Consider the following 19,029-nt stretch of genomic DNA (forward strand, 5'->3'; position numbering starts at 1 on the left):
CCCACTCTGAGAACAGGAACCATCAGCGTGTAGCCAGAGGAAGTGGGTTGTGCCAATAATCTGGATGAGCTGGGGTCAGCACAGGGGTGCAGCCTGGAGACCCGAGCAGGGCTCCAGCTCCAGCAGGCCCAGACGGTCAGCCAATCCCAGTGTGCACTTTCCAGCCTCTCAAGGGATGCTAAACTGTCACACTGGGATGGAAAGCTACATATAAACTACCGCGAGTGTTTTATAAATTAGATAGACTATAAATAAATAAAACCCAAATGGCCAATGGCTATCACCACGTTGAGTAGCATAGCTGCTATATTCCTTTGTTGAGTGAATATATGTAGAACAAAACCCACATCACTGTTTAGTTAAGAGGCAGGTGTGGTCTGCTTCACCAAGTCGGTGACTGTGACAACATCTTCTCTCTCTAAAAATGTCTTTGACGGCAGGGACTTCAGCCTTTGAATGACTTGTTATTTGCCCCGAATGGTTCCCATTATTTGTATTGGATAGTGACATGTGCCACTGGCACAAATACAAAAACAAGAGAGAATGTAGAGTGTGCACACTCTGGAGACGGGATTATGCTCCTGCAAACGTGGACTCTGCCCCTTCCCACCATGGTTAAGCCCATAGACCTGGTGGAACATCTCAGCCCCACCGCTCCAGGACACTTCAGAGAAAAAGTGGAGCGGGCGCCCTTTTGAAATGCCAAGCACAGTTTTCCACAATCTGAAAATATATTCTAAGTCAACAAGGTCCCAATACAGTGGTGTTAGGTTTATTTCTGTCAAAGATGCAGAGTGTGGTATTGTGATCTACTAAGAAATGGATGTTTGCTCTGGGTCTCCTAGCATAGCGCTTCTGCAACCCTTGTAACTTTCTGAATGACAGGTGTATGGGAGCACCTTATGCAAATCATAGCAATGAGTTTATGTTAATGAGGTGACTGGGGCTGAAGGCTCTGGACAGCAGCAGGATGTCAGGATGTGGCTGTCTGCCCAAGGAGCCAGCTGTGTGTCTAGAGGGTTAAACCTTTCACCCTTTCCCGGGGGATTGAGTTCATCATCCATGGCCGAGGATCCAATGACTCACGCCTACCTTATGGAGCTTCCCTAAAATCCTTAAAAAAGGGGTTGGGGGAGCTTCTGGGTCAGTGAACAGGCCTGTGGGCCCCAGGAGTGGCATGCCGCAGCTCCACAGGGACAACGGCTCCTGGGCTCCGACCTCCTCTAGACCTCAGCTTCGCCTGCCTATTCACTTGTGTCCTTTATAATAGACTGGCAGTAATACATAAGGCACTTGCCTGATTTGTGTAAGCTGTTCTAGCAAACGGTCAGACCCAAGGAGCACTATTAACCGTGACCTCCAGCTACCAGTGGCAGTGAGGGAGGCCTGCACTCGAAGTGGGTGCAGCTTGGTGGGAATGAGCCCTTTGGCAGTGACTCCGGCAGTCAGCGTCAGGGTTGAGTAGTACTACCAGGAGCTCAGGGGGCGTCTGCAGAGCTGGTGAACTACTTGCTGGTGCCAAAGACACACATTTGGTGTCCGAAGCATCCTGAGCGGGAAAGAGACTATAGCAAAACCGGCGAATCACGGGGTACCCCTGGTGGAGGTGGCAGCGGGACTGGAGAGACAGGGTTCCCACCTCTGTGGGGTTGGAGCAGAAGACAAAGAATGAAATAATATGTCCACGCAAAGGGACTTTTAAAAAGGTTTGTGAAAACAGAATTAAGGGATATGTTTATTTTGGTGCCAAAATAAAGTGTGAAAGCCATGCATAGTTTTTTCATAATGTGAATTTTTCATGAGTTGTTGAAGACTCCCTCATAGATAAAAGGAATTATTACCGGAGAAGAGGTGTTGAGAGAGAAGATGCCAGGAGCATTTTGAGATAGGACAGTCAGGGAAGGTGTCTGAACAAAAGGTATTTGGGCCGAGAAGCAAAGAAGAAGGAAGTAGGTGGGCCTGGCGCTGTTGCATAGTTGGCTAAGCCACCATCTGCAGTGCCCCCATCCCATATGGGCACTTGTTCAACTCCTGGCTGCTCCACTTCCAATCCAGCTTCCTGCTAATGCATCTGGGATAGCAGTGGAGGATGGCCAAGTCCTTGGGTCCCTGAACCCACTTGGGAGACCTGGAAGAAGCTCCTGGCTTCAGCCTGGCTCAGCCCTGGCTGTTGTGGCCATCTGGGGAGTGAACCAGCGAATGGAAGCTTTCTCTCTCTCTCTCTCCCTCGCTCCCTAACTCTACCTCTCAAATAAAATAAAATCCTAAAAAAAAAGAAAGCAGGCTTAGCAGGAAGGGGAATAAAGTTCCAGGTAGAAGAAATAGCCAGCGCAGGAGCCCTGTGGCAGGAACGAGGCTGGCTGGTTCCAGCAGCTGCACCTCCTAGGTACAAGGGTGTGTGTGTGTTTCGTTTCCTAATTTACAGTCTCAACACGCTAGAAGTCTAACTCAGAGTAGATCCAAGGCGGCATAGCATCCAAACCACATCGAGTCTATTCATAAGGGAGCCAATAAGATTCATTTTTTCCGTGGCCACAGGAAACACCCCTAAACCCAACCAACCATCTCATAAACATGGATCTGGAAAGTAGGACAAGTCTGCCATCAGGACCGGAGAAGTCCAAGGTCCCCGCGCCTGGAGCATCGCCCCCACCCATGTGGGACGTGGTTTGTCCCAAATGCTCGCTCCCCCCGCCTTCTCCTGACTGGAACACGGCTTCGTTTCTACTCTAAGGCTCCCTTCATGCAGGCTAGTGTGCCGGAGCCAGTGTTCCCTAAGCAAACGTCCGGCGCCTCTTCCCCTTCGCCAGCCCTCCCCCTTCCCTTCCTGCCCCGCCCCTCTCGCTAGACCGTGGTCCCCTGGTCCTTTCCCCTCGGTCTGTCTGTCCTGTCCCCTGCCTTCCTTCTCTCCGCTCCTCACGCGCTCCCCGTCACCCCCGCGCCCTTGCCCCATCAGGCCACCCTGCAAGGTGGGTGCCGCAGCGCCTGGCACTGCTGCTGGCGGGGCGGCCAGGAGCGAGGAAAAGCCTCCGGGGTTCTGGCTTCTTGTTGCTGACACACTGCCTGCCGCCTGGTGCCGTCCTGGGACAGAGGCAAATCAAACCGCCCTCCGCCTGCGTGCGCCCCACAGGAGGGGAAAGGCCCCTCACCTTACACTTCGTTTACTTCACGTGAGGTCTTGGGAGTGACGACGCCATGCTGGGCGTGAGATCAAAGGCAACCAATGAGTTTATTTCAATCCTTTCTGGAATCAGATAAAGTATAAATAAACCAAGAAATAAAGATGACCATTTTTTTTTATTTTTTCAGTATCCAAATATACTGTTTACATACACAGTATTTTATAGCAGACTTGTTTTATGGACCAATAAAATTTAAAAACATTTATTGGGGCCGGAGCTGTGGCATAGTGGGTAAAGCTGCCGTCTACAGTGCCAGCATCCCATGTGGGCGCCAGTTCAAGCCCCGGCTGCTCCACTTCTGATCCAGCTCCCTCCTTGAGCCTCTGCACCTACATGGGAGACTTGGAAGAAGCTTCTGGCTTCGGATAGGCCCAGCTCCGGCTGTTGCAGCCACTTGGGGAGTGAACCATCGGATGGAAGACCTCTCTCTGCCTCTGCCTCTTTGTAACTCTGCCTTTCAAATAAATAAATAAATACATCTTAAATAAGTAAATAAATAAACATTTATTTATTTGAAAGGCAGAGTTCACAGGTGTAGAGAGAGAGAGATAGATCTTCCATCCACTGGGTCATTCCCCAGATAGTCACAGTGGCCAGAGGTGGGCTGGTTGGAAGCCAAGGGCTTCCTTGGGGTCTCCCACATGGGTGCAGGGGCCCAAGGACCTGGGCCATCTTCTGCTGCTTTTCCAAGAGCATTAGCAGGGAGCTGGATTGGAAGCGGAGCAGCTGGGACTTGAACTGGCACCCATATGGGAGGCGGAGACTTAACCTACTGTGCATGGGAGACCAGGAGAAAGCTTCGGATTAGCACAGTGCGCCGGTTGTAGCGGCCACTTGGGGGGTGAACCAACAGAAGGAAGACCTTTCTCTCTGTCTCTCTCTCTCTCTAACTCTGCCTGAAGAAGAAGAAGAGGAAGAGGAAGAGGAAGAGGAACCCTTTCTCTGAATCTCAATCTCTCTCCCTCCCTCTCTCCCTCTCCCTCCCTCTGTAACTTTGCCTTTCAAATTAAAAAAAAAAAAAAGGAAAGGAAGGCAAACCTGGCCAGCGTGCAGCAGTGTCTAACCTGGCTGAGTGGAGACTCCACACTGCACAGTGAAAAGACGTTGAGACCTGACAGATGCTGGTTTGAGTCTCAGCTTTACGCTTCACATGCTGTAATACTTTAGGGACAAATCAGCTTTTGCCCCAAGTGCAGGTGCACAAGCATAAGCAGTACCCACAGTGTTCACCAAGACTATCTGACTGATGCACTCCCTGGGCAATAGATCACTTAGGAGACAGTTACTCTTGGGGCAGGCATTGGACACAGTGGTTAAGACGCCTCTTGGGACCCTGCATCTCATCTCAGAGTGCCTGGTTTGAGTCCTGGCTCCTCTGCTTTTGATCCAGCTTCCTGCTAATGCGTGCAGGCGAGGTAGTTTGTGATGGCTCAAGCGCCTGTGTCCCTGCCACTCACATGAGACCCAGATGGAGACCAGGCTCCTGGATTCAGCCTGGCCTAGTCTCAGCTGTTGAAAGCATTTGGGCAGTGAGTTAGCATATGGAAGAACTGTCTCCCTTTCCCCCTCTCTCCCTGCCTTTCAAATAAAAATGAAAAAAAAAATATATTTTTGACAGGCAGAGTTAGACAGTGAGAGAGAGACAGAGAGAAAGGTCTTCCTTCCATTGGTTCATCCCCCAATGGCCACTACGGCCAGCGCGCTGCGCCGATCCGAAGCCAGGAGCCAGGTGCTTCTTCCTGGTCTCCCATGCGGGTGCAGGGCCCAAGCACTTGGGCCATCCTCCACTGCACTCCCGGGCCACAGCAGAGAGCTCGACTGAAAGAGGAGCAACCGGGACTAGAACCCCGGGGTACTGGCGCCGCAGGAGGAGGATTAGCCTGGTGAGCCACTAGCACTGGCAAAAAATATATATATTTTTAAAATTACTCTCCAAAACAAAAAAAAATTTTTTTAAAAAGTTATTCTCTCATCAGTTTCTTTAAATCCTCCAAATACATCGAAGACAAAGTTCCTCTTTTGTCCTAATGTTCTAACTCAGGCTAGTTTCATTTTTTTCATAAAAATTTATTTATTTATTTGGAAGTCTGAATTACACAGAGAGAGAACAGGCAGAGAGAGACAGAGAGAGATAGAGAGAGGTCTTCCATCCGCTGGTTAACTCCCCAATTGGCCGCAACGGCCAGAGCTAAGCAGATCCGAAGCCAGAAGCCAGGAGGTTCTTTCAGGTCTCCCACTTGGGTGCAGGGGCCCAAGGACTTGGGCCATCTTTCACTGCTTTCCCAGGCCACAGCAGAGAGCTGGATTGGAAGTGGAGCAGCCAGGACCTGAACCGGCGCCCATATGGGATGCCGGCGCTTCAGGCCAGGGCGTTAACTCACTGCACCACAGCACCGGCCCCTGTTTTTTGTTTGTTTGTTTGTTTTGTTTTGTTTTTTTAATAGAAGAGTAGGCCTCAGGCCATGTCCATCTGTAAGAACAGCCCTGGAAGTAGATATACCCAAATGTGAGTCTTTTGTAGAACCTGAAACTTCCTACAGGGTCTCTCCTCCTCCAGCACAGATAAAACAAAGGTTGGCTTTCCTCTTGCCAACTGGAGTTTATTCCCAAGTAGAACCAAATGCCTGTGTTGGAATTGACCTTGCCCTAGCACAAGTCCGGCAAATGGATGCCCGCCTCTCCCCCACCCCGTTCCCCTAGCCCTGTCAAACTATCCTGGACACCTCTCTTCCCCTTGAGACCACCAGACTCACCCTGCCCACCTCTCTCCAACCTGCATCCTCTCCTTTCAGAACCCAAGATTCCCAGGTGCATTCTGCCACCATTTTAATGACTAAGTAATAGTATTTCCATGGATACCTCTTCATTCCCTGAGATCTTAGAAGGCAAATATATATTCTTTCTACTTAACCATGTCTTCTTTAATAACAAAAATGAGAACATGCGTGTATTTTTAATTTTAATTTTTTCATTTTATTTGAAGGGCAGTAAGACAGAGAGACAGAGATCTCTTGACTGCTGGTTCACTACCCAATGCCTACATCTGCCAGGCCTAGGCCAGGACAGAGCTGGCAGCCCGGAACTCCATCCAGGTCTACCACATGGGTGGCAGGGACCCGAGTACTTGAGTTCATCTACTGCCTCCCAGGGTGCGAATTAACAGGAAGCTGGGTTGGAAGCAGACGTGGGAGAGTTGAAACAGGCACTCCACTGTGAGCGACAGGTGCCTCAACCACATGCCTGCCCCCAGAGAATGTTTTATCTGCAGCTCTCCCATATCTGGAGCTGGGCCCCTGGCTGATCTGGGAACCACAGGTGCTGACATGCGGGGGGAGGGGGGGGCTTTGCTTGCTACTCTCATGAGCTTATAATTGTTAACAACTGTTTATAGTGTGACAGGTAACAGGGCACATTGCAGCAGGAAGCCAGAGAGATGGCTTTGATGTGCAGCAAAGCTGTGCCAAGCTGTCAGTTTATGATACAGTTCACAGCGACAATGGGACTTTAGATGTAGTATAGCCTGACAGTTTCGATTTGAGCTCAGCTGTGAAATCAAAGGGAAAGATCTTTACCCATTTGTGTGTGTGCTTAAGATTTATTTATTTAACTTTTTTTATTTAAACTTACAGCGAGAGGGACATGCACACACACACACACACACAGATGTTCCATCCACTAGGTCACTCCCCCAAATGGTTGCAATGGCCCTGGCTGGGCCAGGCCGAAGTCAGGAGCCTGGAACTCCATCTGAGTCTCCCACGTGGGTGGCAGGGGCCCGGGCACCTGGGCCACCTTCTGCTGCTTGCCCAGGTACATTAGCAGGGGGCTGGATCAGAAGCTGAGCAGCCATGATTTAAACTGGTGCCTTGTGGATGCTGGTGTTGCGGGCTGTGGCTTAATCTGCTGTGCCACAGCACCAGCCCAACACTCATTTGTTTTTAAATCTTATTTTCTCATACTCGGTCATTTGCTTCTTTCCTGTTCCCGAACTTCACCAAGTTACTTTCCTCTTCAAGGCCTTGCCCCCACCCTTCCTCCTACCTGGGCTGTTCCCCTGGCTGATTCTTAGCAGTTGGGACTCAGAGGGGACTTCCCTAACCACCTCCAGCTTCAAAGAGGGTTCCCGCCCTTACTTTGTCTTTTAACCACTTAGGCTCCTCTTCTAAATACAGATCATAGAGCCTGTGTTGAGCGATTGTTTTCTCAGCTCTCAAGGATTGCATACAGCTTGTACTGATGCACGGGGGAGGAGAACTCTTTACATGCAATGGATGCCTAAGGCATTAGAGTTGACTTCTCTCAACCTGACCCATCTTATCATCTGGCATTGTGTCCTTCTTGGCACTCACCACAGCCCAGTGATTACCTGGTTTATCGTGTGTATCTGCCTGCGGTCTGTCATGCCACTCCAGAATGGGCACTCCAAGGGCAAGAAGCTTGTTGTTTGTTCAGGCTGAATCTCAAACCCTGGCACAGCTGCTGCATAACCAAAGCACAATGAGAAGATGTGTGAAAGAAATATTATTTTAGCTTTGGGATTGAGAACCTTTGCAATGCTAGGGTGGGATTCTTACACTTCAGTGTGCTCCCTAAAGAACCCATCCATCACTGGGGGGCAGGCGTTGTGGAACAGATGCCTGGGACAGCAGCGCCCCATATGAGTGCAGGTTTGAGCCCCGGCTGCTCCACTTCCTATCGTGCTACCTGCTACTGTGCCTAGGAAAGCAGCAGATGATGGCCCAGTCCTTTGGGTCCCTGCCACCTACATGGTAGGCAGGGTGGGATAGCTCTTTCTGTTTTCATTCTAAAACTAGAAACTCAGGGGCTGGCGTCGTGGCAGAGTGCCTCCTGCAACACTGGCATCCCATATGGGCAACAGTTGTGTCCCAGCTGCTCCACTTTTTTTTTTTTTAACACAGGCAGAGTGGACAGAGAGAGAGAGAGAGAGAGAGAGAGAGAGAGAGAGAAAGGTCTTCCGTTTGCCGTTGGTTCACCCTCCAATGGCCGCCGCGGCTGGCGCGCTGCGGCCAGCACACCGCGCCTATCCAAAGGCAGGAGCCAGGTGCTTCTCCTGGTCTCCCCTGCGGGTGCAGGGCCCAATGTGGGAGACCTGGAAGAATCTACTGGTTTCTAGCTTCAGCCTGGGGACCATCTGGGTAGTGAACCAACAGATGGAAGATCTGTCTCTCTCTCTAACTTTCAAATCAGTAAGTAAACCTTAAAAAACAAAAAAACAACCAACAACTAGAAACTCAGAGGGGTGGGATCCGCACTTTTGTCTTGCTGAAGGCAGCTCCTGGGGAGAAGCAAACCTGTTGAAGAGCTTTAGATGTCAGAGGGCGGGGACACAGGGCTGAAATTGTCAGCAAGCTGAGCATTAACCTCCTTTGGAGTTTCTGGAACTCGCTATCCTAGGTGCTTCTGAGGCCCGATGTCAAGGCCGTGCTGGGGCTACTGTTTATGAAGATGACGCCATTGAGCCATTTCTAGTGCCGCTACATTGCGGGTGAACCTAGGGCACATCAGGCTGGAGGAAGTGAGCCTGCACTGTATATCCCGCTTCTAGCAGGCACCCAGAGAAGTCAACTCCTAGAGAGAGAAGACAGAACGGGGGTTGCCATTGCCTGGGGAGCGAGTTAGGCACTGAGGTGTGCGGAGCTTCAGCCTGGGAAGATGAAAACTGTTGGGGATGAGGGGGTGCTGGGGTGGCGGCACAGCCCTGGGAATGCGCTTAAGGCCACCGAGCTGCGCACTGAAAAAACTCTTCAAAGAGTAATGATCTGACATCCAAGAAAAGGCAAAGGAAAGGAGAAAGTGTGTGTCCCCAGGAGGTTTTGGAACCGAAGGTTCCTCTGCATTCTGCACTGCACAGGGACTGGCTCGCCTTCCTCGGCATCGCCCGGGGCCCAGCCCGGAGACCGGAGACCCACGCCCCAGCGGCTGAAGCCACGCGGCCCGGCAGGTGACCGTGCGGTCTTCAGTGCGCAAAGGACAGCCTGCGGGGTTCACGAAGGATTTAGCGGGTCTCAGCTCTGCTCAGGGCTCGCACTCCGTCATAGTCTCGAGAGACTTTCTTCAGAAAGCAACGGGACAGACAGAGCGACCAGCGGCGCGCGCTGCGTGCCTCGACGGGGCGCGGAGGACGGCGCCGCCGTCAGGGACTCGGTGGGACTCCGCGGCTAGGAATTCTTTTTCTGGGTCGGAGGGCGGTGCGGCAGGTGAGGGGACAGCCAGTGGGGGAAGCGAACTCGCCCCCTTGCGGGAGCTGCGCGCAGTCAGAGGCGCCTGGTGCACCACGGAGGCGCAAGCTGCACAAGCGGAGCCCGCGTGGAGCAGGGGGCGGAGCCTAGTGCCTCAGTTTCCCCGGGAGAGGCGCTCCGGGCACCGCCCCTCTGACGTCGCTAGGCGGGCGGGACCCGTCCGGCCGCCAGGGGGCGCGAGCGCGGGCCGGGCGCCGGGGAGTGGGCGCGCGGGCAGCGCGGCGCGGCGCCCCGGGGGCCGTGCGGGCCGAGCCGAACGAGGCGGAAGCCTGGGCGGGAGGCGGGGCGGCGCGCTGAGTCACACGGGATCGACCCGCCCGCCGCTTGCAGGGGCAGAGGTGACAGCGGGCCCGGGACGGGCGGCCGCCACTGCCCGCCGCTCCGAGGGACCGCCGGGCAGCGGAGAGCAGGTCAGGAGCTGGGCCGGGCGGGCCGCCGGGGTCGCTGTCCCCTGTCGGGCCGAGGGCACCCGCCCCGATGGGACGCGCCGCGCGGCCGGGCCTCAGCCCTTCCTCGCGGCGGCGCTGCGCTGGGCCGGCCGGAGCCCTCGAAGGGCGGCGGGCGCTGCGGGTCCTCGTCGTTCGGTCCTCGGGCTCGGCCCGGGCGCTCGGCGGGGGTCCCGGAGAGCTCGGGAGGCGCTGAGAGGGCTGCGGGCGTGGGCCGTTGAAATGGTGTCAGACGCCGTGCAGTGCACCGCCCTGCCACTCCGGCAATGGGGCGGAATTCGAAAGCTTGAAAAGAATTCAGCGCTAGCCCGGCCCCTCGGTTTCACACATGCTGGAGCCACGCATCCAGTCGGTAAGGGAGTGCGGGATCCTGTCTGGGAGACGGGGAGGCAAGGTTTCCCAGGAGCGACCCGGCTGGAGACGCAGCCGTGGCCGTGGCGGGGCTGTGTAGTTCCTCGGACACCTGTGTTCTGCTGCGCCCGCGGCCTGATGCCCCCCAGGCGTCGGTGTCCCGAGGATGCTGGTACTGTCAGTTGAACACAGCAGCGTTGGAGTCACCAAGCTGGCCAGGCTCTGGTGCAGATTAGGAGCCGGGAGGAAGGCTCGGCGACAGAGGTCAGTTTTAAATGCAGAGGCAAGACCCTAACAGCCTGAAATGCAGCCTCTCCTTAGCCGTTGCCGGCTGCCTCATTGAAAGCCCAGGAATGAAAGTAGATGTTTTCGGCGCTCACATTCTTCTGCAATACTGGTATCCTCCCTTTAGGTCTGTTTCGCAGTAACGTGGACATCTTGTGTCCACACACTTTCTTGTCATAATTAGTGCTGTTTTGGATTGCGGCAGGCTAGTAGCGAGACTAATATTTAGGGTTCCAGCATAGTTTAACTCTGCCTGTTTACGTAGCTGAGTTACAGGGAGTGAGCAGGGTTGGTTAGTCCCTACTGATGTGTTGCAAGACTGAAGTCCTGGGGAGCACATAAGGGTGATTCGTCAGAGTGGGTGTTGTGTTTATTGCTTTCAAGGCATGAACTGATTCGAGGTGATGAGCAAGTTTATTCCTCTGCATGCATTTTCTCCAATATATGGAGTGAAAGGATCTTTAAGGGCTGTGTCTGAAGTTCTGAATTTATATGTTAACATGAAACACATGTCACTCATTGCAACAACAAAAAAAGGTTTAAGAAAAAAAGGTTAGGGGCGGGTGCTGTGGCTTAGCTGGTTAAGCTACCACCTGGGACGCAGGCATTCCACATGGGCGCCAGCTGGAGACTCAGCTGCTCCACTTCCAATCCAGCTCCCTGCTAATGGCCTGGGAAAGCAGAGGAAGATGGTTCAAGTGCTTGGACCCCTGCTTCCACGTGGGATACCCGGATGAAGCTCTTGTCTTCGGTGTGGCCCAGCCCTGGCCATTGAGGCCATCTGGGGAGTAAACCAGGGGATGGAAGACTACTCTGTCTCTCCTCTCTCTATAACTTTGGCTTTCAAATAAATAAATACATCTTTAAAAAGGAAAAAAGGATAAAAACATTATGCATGTTTTTTATCCATGATGAGTCTTCGGATTCATTATTAGTCTCAGCTCACCCAGTCTTTCTGTCAGTGTTGGGCTAAAATAAGTGAGAAATGATTTTTCAAATTACAGGTACCTCAGTGTTAAGGTCAGGTCAGCTCGGAGACTGGAAGGGAATGCTTTGTGTGTGGTGGGGACTAGCTGGAGTCTAGCCTGGAATGGAGCCGGTGCAGCGCCATGGTAGCTTTTGCAATAAGCCGAGAACGTTCCGACTCAGAAAACGCGATAAGGTTACTTTTATGCAACATTCAGGCTGTGTGCATTGTGGGCTGGGACGGATTCATCTTTGTAGACTCTGTCCAGATGTGTGCAAGGCACTTGTCTCGCAGCCCAGAGCAGAGTTTTCACTCCTCTTGCTTCTGTCCATTGCTTTTCTCTGGCTCCTTTCTTCTCTGTGCGCCCTCTTAGCTGCAGGGACCCTCTTCACATTCCTCATTGCCATTCAGAGCCACCCGCAGGACTGATTGAACTCGCACTGCTTTTTCTTTCTTTCTTTTTCTTTTTTTAAGATTCATTTATTTGAAAGGGAGAATTACAAACACACACACACACACACACACACACACTCAGAGATAGGAAGAAACAGAGGGAGATCTTCCATCTTCGGGTTCACTCCCTAAATGGCCACAACAGCCAGGGCTGGGCCAGGCTGAAACCAAGAGCCAGGAGTTTCATCAGGGTCTCCCACATGGGTGGCAGGGCCCGAGCATTAGGCCATTCTCCGCTGCTTTCCCACTCACGTTAGCAGGGAGCTGAATCGGAAGTAGAGCAATGAGGACTTGAACCGGTACCCTTATGGGATGCTAGCACTACAGGTAGCAGCTTAACCCATTATGTCACAAACCGGCCGGCCTCCCCCAAGCTTTTTTTTTTTTTTTTTTTTTTTTTTAAGATTTACTTTATTTGAAAGAGATACAGGGGGGCCGGCACTGTGGTGTAGTGGGTAAAACCACCATCTGCAGTGCTGGCATCCCATATAGGCAATGGTTCGAGTCCTGGCTGCTCCACTTCTAATCTAGCTCTCTGCTTTGGCCTGGGAAAGCAGTAGAAGATGGCCCAAGTCCTTGGGCCCCTGCACCTGCGTGGGAAGAAGCTCCTGGCTCCTGGCTTTGAATTGGCCCAGCTCCGGCCGTTGTGGCCAACTGTGGAGTGAACCAATGGATAGAAGACCTCTCTCTTTCTTTCTCTCTCTGCCTTTCCTTCTTTCTCTGTGTAACTCTTTCAAATAAATAAATAAATCTTAAAAAAAAAAAGGGGGGGTGGTGGAGAGACATGGAAGAGAGAGAGAGAGAGAGTTGTCTTCCATCCACTTGTTCACTCCCCAAATGGCAGTAATGGCCAGGGCTGGGTCAAGCCAAAGCCAGGAGGCTGGAACTCCATCCAGGTCTCCCACATGGGTGCTGGGGTCCAAGTGCTTGGGCCATTCTCTGCTGCCTCCAGGTGCATTAGCAGGGAGCAGGATCTGAAGCAGAGCAGCCAGGACATGAACTGATGCTCATGTGGGATGCCAGCGTCACAAGCTGTTGCCGAACCTGCTCTGCCACAACATTGGCCCTGTTTTTTCTTTTAGAGGATGGGAAAAATCGTCATCATTCTTTTTTGTTTGTTTGTAGATTTTATTTTATTTATTTGAGAGTTAGAGTTACAGATGGAGAGAGGGAGAGACAGAGAGAGATCTTCCATCTGCTGGTTCACTCCCCAAATGGCCACAACAGCTGGAGCTGAGCCGATCCGAAGCCAAGACTGAGGAGCCTCTTCCAGGTCTCTCACATGCCTGCAGGGCTCCAAACGCTTGGGCCGTCTTCCACTGCTCTCCCAGGCCGTAAGCAGAGAGCGGGATCGAAGAGGAGCAGCTGAGACACACACCGGCACCCATATGGGATGCCGATGTTGCAGGCGGAGGCATAGCCTGCTATGCCACAGCACCGGCCCCAAAATCATCATCATTCTCAAGTCACTAAAAGCTCCTAAAAACTCCGGGTAGGTGTTCTCTAAGGGCAGGTTATGCTGAGCCTTCCGGAGGCTCTGGTCCTGGGAAGGGGGTCAGTGGTCCAGGGTTAGATTTGTATCTTCTCCATGCTTAAAGACCACAGGTGAGGGGCCGGCGCTGTGGCATAGCGGGTAAAGCCGCCGCCTGCAGTGCCGACATCCCATATGGGCGCCGGTTTGAGTCCTAGCTGCACCACGTCCGATCCAGCTCTCTGCTATGGCCTGGGAAAGCAGAGGAAGATGGCCCAAGGCCTTGGGCCCCTGCACCCACGTGGGAGACCCAGAAGAAGCTCCTGGCTCCTGGCTTCGGATTGGCCCAGCTCCGACCATTGCAGCCATCTGGGGAGTGAACCAGCAGATGGAATAATTTTTCTCTTTCTCTCTGTCAATGCCTTTGCCTATGCCTATGCCTCTCTGTAACTCTACATTTCAAATAATAAATAAATAAATCTTAAAAAAAAAAAAAAAGACTAGCTGTCCCTGTGGTGAACTTGCTGTTCTGTGCCACCATCTGGCTGGGGTACCTAGTCTTAAAAAAACAAAAACAAAAAACAAAAAAAACTACAGGTGAGGAAGCCTCCAGAGCCAGGAACACGTTCATCTGTGCCTCAGAAGGAAACCCTTTCTGCACAGTACATATCAAGGCTCCAAATGCATTGTAACTCCCTACCCTCTGAGTCATTTTTATCTTTGTTAGCCTAATGGAAGTGAAAAGTGATTTTCCAAACTACAGATACTCCAATGTTAAATTTATTTGGGGAGGGGGGTGTTTTTAAATGATGGAAACAATTGAAATAGAATGCATTTGGAAGCTGGCATATCTATTGCCAGGTAACAGACTTGGCATATTCTCTAGATTTTTTTATTCTATGGTTTGAAGTCAGCTAGTATGTACCTACTGCATGGCACTAATACAAGATTATCTGCTGTGAAATTCTCAGGTGTGCTTGTTCTTCTGCCAGGGCACAGGTGGGGATCATCCAGGCTGCAGGCCAAAAAAGGCCCTGCCAAGGCAGCCACGGGTGGGACTTGAAATTCAGTAGACCTATAGCAGGAGGATTTTTAAGTGGGTAATTTTGTTTGGCCTGTGAATGATGTTATAAGTATCCAAATGGTCTGGCAGAAAAAAGGTTCCCCACCCCTGTGCTGAAACATCCTTAAAATTTATTCAGAATACTTCTCAAACCTGTCACAACATCAGCTCATTTCATATGAAACACTTTTGTATTGCACCCAGCTTAGGAAGTCATCTGAATAAAGATTCTCAAGAATGGGTAGCTTAGTTCTGCTGGTTAGGATTTAATTATGCAATTCTTGTGCCTGGAAAGGAAGCATGGTCTAAAGCAGCAGTCATAAAATCAGATCACAGAACAGCTCTTTAATGAAAAAGCCACTAAACAAACCGAGGTGTTAACTTTTGGTGAGCTGCTTTGTCCTCGAAGCTACAAAGGGCAGCCATGGGTGGGAAGATGGACACAGAGTTGCTAGAGTGTCTTAGAGCTGTGCATCGGGTAAGGACAGAGATGCAGTCTGAGAAATACGTGTTGAGGTAACTTCATCCTTGAATGGACGTGACAGAGGACTTCACTAGGTGCCGTAATGTTACAGGACCACCACTGTATCGTGCGCGGTCTGTCATTAACCAAAATGTCATTATGTGGCATGTGACTATATTGTCTTAGGATTTATAAGTCTTTTTTTTTTAATTATTTATTAGAAAGGTAAGGCAGAGAGAGAGAGATAGATCTCTCTCCCATCTACCAGATCATTTCCCAAATGTCTGCGTCTACCAGGACTTGGCCAGCCTGAAGCTGGGGGCCAGGAGCTCAGTCTGGGTCTCCCACATGAGAGGCAGCAGCCCGGCTACTCAAGCATCACCTGCTGCCTTCCAGGGTGTGCATTAGCAGGAAGCTGGAATCATGAGCAGAGCCAGGACTCAACCCCAAGCACTCTGTGTGAGATGTGGCTTCCCAAGTGTGCCAGATGCCCAGCCCAGTCTTTCCTTTTATTTATTTTTTTATTTTCTTAAAGAATTATTTTATTTACTTGAAAGAGTTATAGAGAGAGGTAGAGCCAGAGAGAGAGTTCTTCCATTCCACTGGTTCACTCCCTAGATGGTCACAACGGTCAGAGCTGAGCTGATCCAAAAGCCAGGAACTTCTTTTGGGTCTCCACGCAGGTGCAGGGACACAAGGGCTTGGGTCATCTGCTGCTGCTTCCCCAGTCCACAGCAAAGAGCTGGATTGGAAGAGGAGCAGCCAGGACTCGAACCGGTGCCCATATGGAATGCCGGTGCTGCAGGCTGGGGGTTTTAACCCACTGCGTCACAGTGCTGGCCCCCCAGTCTTTCCTTCTGACTGCAGTGTGTGCCCTCCAAGAACTGAACCGTCACAGTGGAGTAAGTAGGGCATTGTTTTAGGAGCCTGAAGTCTGAACATACAGATTTCGGTTCTGATTTGCTCATTCATACAATGAATCCTCATTGAGCACTTTTATGTGTCAGGCATGGTTGTAGGGATACAGCACCTGTAGCAGCTGTGAGCGGATACAGCTGAGAGCTAAGCAGACAAAGACCTCATGGGACTGACATCCTAGTGGGGTGGAGGTGGATACCTGAATGGATAGAACATCAGATGCTCACAAATCCTCGTGAGTAGGGAAGTGAGAGAGAGACTGTGTGTGTGTGTGTGGTAGTGGGGGTGGGTGGTCAAGAAGGCCACCAAGATCACATTTGTCCCGAGACGTGCAGGAATTGAGGGAGTGAGCAGGAGCAGAGGAAGGAATAAGTTCCAAGGCCTGCAGCAGGAACACGTTTCACCAGTCTGAGAGATGGCGAGGCCATGGTGGCCGTACATTAGAGGCTGTGGGAAGGGGAGAGAGCGTCAGTGTAGGCCACTGTACAGGTTCTGCCCGTGACTCCGAGTGAAGGGGCAGTCATTAGAGTCCTGAAGAGACCAGGCATGGGCAGGGGTGGAATCAGAGAGGCCTTCCTTTTCAGACGGGTGGTGTGACCCTCACCCATGATTCTCTGGGCCCTGATTTCCTCATCTGTAGAATAACTGGGACCCCTGTAGCTCAAGAATTTCAGGCTTCCAGGCCTCAGGAATATTTCTCCATGGAGGCCAGAGGGTTGTGTAGGAAGAGATCCCAAAAGTAAACAGCTTCAGATGGCTTGCAAACTCGACAGCAGCCGCTGGAGCAGAATCGGCCACGTCGCGAGACTCGGGTCTGCGCAGGCGGGCTGTGAGGCTGTGAGGACGGCGCACTGGGCGTGGATTCCCTCTGCTCATCCCTGGCCCGCGGTGCCGAGGCCTCCGTCTTCCCTCCTGCTTGAAGAGGGGTGAAAAGCTGTTACTCATCAGCAGAGCTGGCAGCCGGAGGAGCTTTTGTTGTTAGGAAGGTTGGCATCTGTAGGGAAGGAAACAATTACCATTTTGTGTTTATCATAGGTCATTGGGATTCTTTTATAACATGCAAGGAGTCTGGAAGAGTCTTGTTTCTAATTCTCCCATTCAGTTCCCCTTTACCTCATGCTCATCCTAGTGCAGGTAATGTGTTTCTCTTTGAGTAGGATCTATGTATGTGTTTTAATTTGTGATGCTTTCATTCATTTTGCTTGTTTTTTCTCTAAGCGCTGTTTTTCAGATCTGCCCATGAAGCTACGTGTCTAATTCTTTGCTTCTGAGTGCTGCGTTAGACCTGTGCCATGTGCATGCACCGTGGTTCTGCTTGTCTGCTCTCAGCGTGGTGGGTGGGTCCTCAGGTGCCCCCCCCGCCCCGCCCCGCTCCCTAGCATCACACCTGTTTCAGTGAGCACCTTCATCATGCCCACTTATGGGGCTGGGTGGGGAGTAGTCTGTGGAGTAGGTACCCTGAAGGAGCTGCTGCAGTGCCTGAATTGGGTTAAGGAATGCGAGGATCCCCTCCACAGGGGCTGCATCCCCCGTTCTACCGCAGGGCTCCTGTGTCCTCGTGTCCCGCCGACACTCGGCTGTTTCCAGCTCTCCGCTTTTTCTGATTTCATAAGCGCAAAGTGGTATTTTGTTTTAACTTGTACTTTTGTGATTTCTAATGAATTTGAGCATCTCCCATGCATACAGCTTCTTTATAAATTACTTCTTCCTCTTTACCATCTTCAATCAGTTGATAGCCGTTTTGTTGCTGCCATTGACTTGTGGAGGTAATTTTCTGATTTTGATATACCTTCCTCATCACATTTAGACTTTGCAGATGTCTTATCATTTGTTCCTCTGTTAATTTTGTCTTTGCCAGCTTTTGACCAAGAAAAATTCTTTTTTTTAACTTTTATTTAATGAATATAAATTTCCAAAGTACAGCTTATGGATTACAATGGCTGGCTTCCCCCCTATAACTTCCCTCCCACCTGCAATCCTCCCCTTTCCCACTCCCTCTCCCCTTCCATTCACATCAAGATTTGTTTTCAATTCTCTTTATATACAGAAGATTAGTTTAGCATATATTAAGTAAAGATTTCAACAGTTTGCACCCACATAGAAACACAAGGTGAAAAATACTGTTTGAGTACTAGTTGTAGCATTAAATCACAATGTACAGCACATTAAGGACAGAGATCCTACATGAGGAGTAAGTGCACAGTGACTCCTGTTGTTGACTTAACAAATTGACACTCTTGTTTATGGCATCAGTAATCACCCTAGGCTCTTGTCATGAGTTGCCAAGGCTATGGAAGCCTTTTGAGTTCACCAACTCTGACCATATTTAGGCAAGGTCGTAGTCAGAGTAGAAGTTCTCTCCTCCCTTCAGAGAAAGGTACCTCCTTCTCTGATGACCTGTTCTTTCCACTGGGATCTCACTCGCGGAGATCTTCCATTTAGGTTGTTTGTTTGTTTGTTTGTTTGTTTTTTTGGCCATAGTGTCTTGGCTTTCCATGCCTGAAATACTCTCAGGGGCTTTTCAGCCAGATTCGCATGCCTTAAGGGCTGATTCTGAGGCCAGAGTGCTGTTTAGGACATCTGCCATTCTATGAGTCTGCTGTGTATCTCGCTTCCCATGTTGGATCATTCTCTCCCTTTTTTATTCTATCAGTTAGTATTTGCAGACACTAGTCTTGTTTATTTGATCCCTTTGGCTCTTAGTCCTATCATTATGAAACTGTGATGTAATCAACAGATTGAGTTCTTTGACTTATGGTTTATACCCTTGGAGTTTTGTTTCAGAAGTTTTTCCTGATCCCTGGGTCACATCTATGGCTTTAATCCCTTGAGAGCCAACAGGGCGCTGGATTGGAAGTGGAGCAATTGGAACTTGAACCAGCTCTCCTGTATGGGTTGCTAGTGTCCCAAGAGGCAGCTTAACTGCTGCACCAGGGCCCTGGCCCCAGTGAGTCAGTTTTTCTAATAGAATCTCGAAAAGATCCATGCTTCCCTCCATAGACTTATGGTACCCTGTTTCCGGTGTCTACAAACACGCTGACCTGTCTCTAAGCCACTGTTTTCTTCCATTAGTCTGTCAGTTCTTGCTCCAATTTTATTGCTCAGATTTTATTACCGTGAGTTTATGGTATGTTGTAATAATTGGCACAGCAAGTTATTCATTTTAAAGT

General features: G+C 50.8%; 1 protein-coding gene across 3 annotated transcripts in view; it reads left to right on the plus strand.

The window, feature by feature from the left end:
* Window positions 1-9,620: 9,620 nt before the first annotated feature.
* Window positions 9,621-19,029, plus strand: part of DNMBP (dynamin binding protein) — a 119,043-nt gene continuing 109,634 nt past the window's right edge. The window contains exon 1 of one of the 3 annotated variants that reach the window (XM_051824072.3): window positions 9,621-9,852. The gene's annotated coding sequence lies outside the window, so the exon portion shown is untranslated. Of the gene's footprint in view, window positions 9,853-10,142; window positions 10,241-19,029 lie in introns of those variants that run through there. The other 2 variants (XM_051824073.3, XM_002718639.6) reach the window with 2 other exon arrangements.

Source organism: Oryctolagus cuniculus, chromosome 15 (assembly GCF_051225735.1).
Source record: "Oryctolagus cuniculus isolate XC-2025 breed Fujian yellow rabbit chromosome 15, ASM5122573v1, whole genome shotgun sequence".
NCBI classification, from domain to species: domain Eukaryota; kingdom Metazoa; phylum Chordata; class Mammalia; order Lagomorpha; family Leporidae; genus Oryctolagus; species Oryctolagus cuniculus.